This window comes from Fragaria vesca, linkage group LG4 (assembly GCF_000184155.1).
Source record: "Fragaria vesca subsp. vesca linkage group LG4, FraVesHawaii_1.0, whole genome shotgun sequence".
NCBI classification, from domain to species: Eukaryota; Viridiplantae; Streptophyta; class Magnoliopsida; order Rosales; family Rosaceae; genus Fragaria; species Fragaria vesca.
This window is the reverse complement of record NC_020494.1, coordinates 8,372,244-8,374,864: the sequence shown is the minus strand read 5'-3', so window position 1 is coordinate 8,374,864 and position 2,621 is coordinate 8,372,244.

Sequence of the window (2,621 nt, the reverse complement as noted above, 5' to 3'; positions counted from 1 at the left end):
ATATTTAAAAACGCACGTACTTAATAACAAATTAACTAATTAATTTTTTAAATACATGTTTACGAGGGTTGTTGAATTCTGATGTCAGAAGCCAACGCCACTCGTACTCCCTGTGTCAGGACCCACCTCGAATTTCACCCTGAAACCCGAAGTAAATCCTGCGGGGACCACCTCGAAGGAAAATTTACCGAAAATTCGGCATAACCTCCCTTGAAAATGAAAAACCCTTCCTAAGAAAACCTGCATACACTTCTGATAAACCAAATCTAACCTTAAACTCCAGGAGCGTTCATGCTCTCCCAAATCACAACACCACCCAAATTATTTACTAATCTAAACAAATCTCATATCCGACCATTTATAGGTTCAGAGCGACTCTAACAGGAAGAAAGGAAACATAGAAAATTAACAAGCGGAAGCTATATGATGACTATGCCTCATCTCCATGTACGCCCGACCTCAACTATGCTAACCTGCAAGCTGGGCATTTTTAAAACGAAGGGCCCAAGGGAAAACATTTGAAACCGTTAGAGTGAGTGGACAAAAAGATAAATTTAATGAAAATATTTATGCTTTCCCAATTTACATTTCCATAGAAAATATGCTGCATGCGACAGCTCAAAAACGCTCAACACAAAAACTGGGAATATCTTGACTAGCTCCGGCCAGTCTCCAAAGCTCAATAAAATACAGCCTCTCAGGCTAAAATAAAATATGTATGTATTACACTCGTCATATCCCTTGTATGAATTTTCTTGAAACAACTATGAATTTTCTTGAAACAACAAAGACAAATTGAAAATTCACACAAGGCTACGACGCTTGCGTCTAACGCTCACGTCGCGCCATAATGGCATTTTACCTCATTATGGTGGAAAAGACGGTGTATAAATATATACGCGCATATCCCCTATATAAATTATTATATTTATATAGGGCTACGACGATTGCGTCTAACGCTCACGTCGCACCATAATGAAATTTTTACCTCAGTATGGTGGAAAACCACGTATAGCTAGCTAGCATTCCTTCATATACATATTATTCTCATAATCATCCAAATATGGATATATATATATATATACTCACCGAAATTCTCAATTTCGGTTATTCTCCAACAATAATGAAAATTGCCAATTATCATAAAAAGCAATACGCACACGACTCTATTTTCGGTAACTTTCCAAATAACACGATAGCCATTAAAAATGAGAACATTTACTTCTGAAAATGACTTCGCGAAATAGACAATTCCACAAATTGATAGTCAATAAAATCAATCATTTAATGTAGAATCACCGCATGCATATATTTTAAAACAAAAGTCCACTCACAACTTTAGGCCTAAGCCTGACATCGATCCGAGGCCTCTTCCACTCGAGCCTCCTCACGTCCTGATCCAAACATATAATTAATTTCCCAACTAAAAATCCAATATTTACATAAAATAGGCAAAATTAACCGAGAGTCATAAACACGCTCATCATTGCCTAACTTCGATATTCTTAAATCGAAACGACCCAAACTTTAATACCATACTCGGCAGCCGTAATTAAAACCTCCCCAGAACAACGACTTAAATCCTACGACCGGAATCTACATTAAATAACCGCCAAAAATACTAAACTTCGGAAATTCACAAACCTATTCACAAACCAATCTACATTAAATACTGACGGTCTTCTCGAGAGCCTTCCTTGTGACGGGGCCTCTCTTCTTCTTTGTCGGCTTCGCTCTGACGATGTCTTTCACATGATAAACCAAAGTGATTATTAAAATCAAAGACCTTTTATTATTAATTATAAGAAAACAAATCATTCATCTTTCATTGCCTGAGGGCAATGCGGCGGACGCGACAGATTCCGTCTTTGTCGCCGATGATGATACCCTCGTGGAAATAAGAGGCGTATCAAAAGGCACGAACCTGTATGCCGCTGATGGAGCCACTGGCGGGGATAGTGGATAAATCGGCGTCCCTGAGCCATCGACTGCAGGTAAGGCCGGTATCATCTGCGGAAGGAACAGATGAGGCGGCGACATTTGTACCCCAGATGACCCACTATCTGAAGAAGTATGACCCAGAGTGGGCGCTCGGTGTATCTCAGGCATACGGGGTGCAGACACCTCCGTCTGGGTCTGAGGCCACAGCTACCTCGAGGAATGAGGGACGCCCCGCTGCCTCGATGAAGGGGGCACCTCCTGCTGCCTCTGCGCCGTCTCCAGAAGGGTCGCACGTTTGGCTGTCATGGGGCCCCGAAACAACGTTTGAGGGTTGCTAGAGGTTCCCTCAAACGATTCGGACCTTTGGCCCTTCAAACTCTTCGTCGATCTAAAATTACCGCTCATCCTGTTTAAAATATTAATTTGAATCAAGGCCAATGTTTTAAAAGGCTAAGGCATAGCCGAGGCTATAGAGCGAGAGCCTGACCAAGGCGTCAGCCTTTTGAATGAAAAATTTAGATTTGTAACTTTTAAAAATTAATTTTTTAAGCTCCTAACTTTTAGATTTATATTTCATGATAAGAAGTGGAGGTCAGTTTCATGCTTATTTTCATATTCGTAACAACACCACAAAATCAAACAATGTAAACCCATTCAATTAGTCAACAAAAAAAACACCA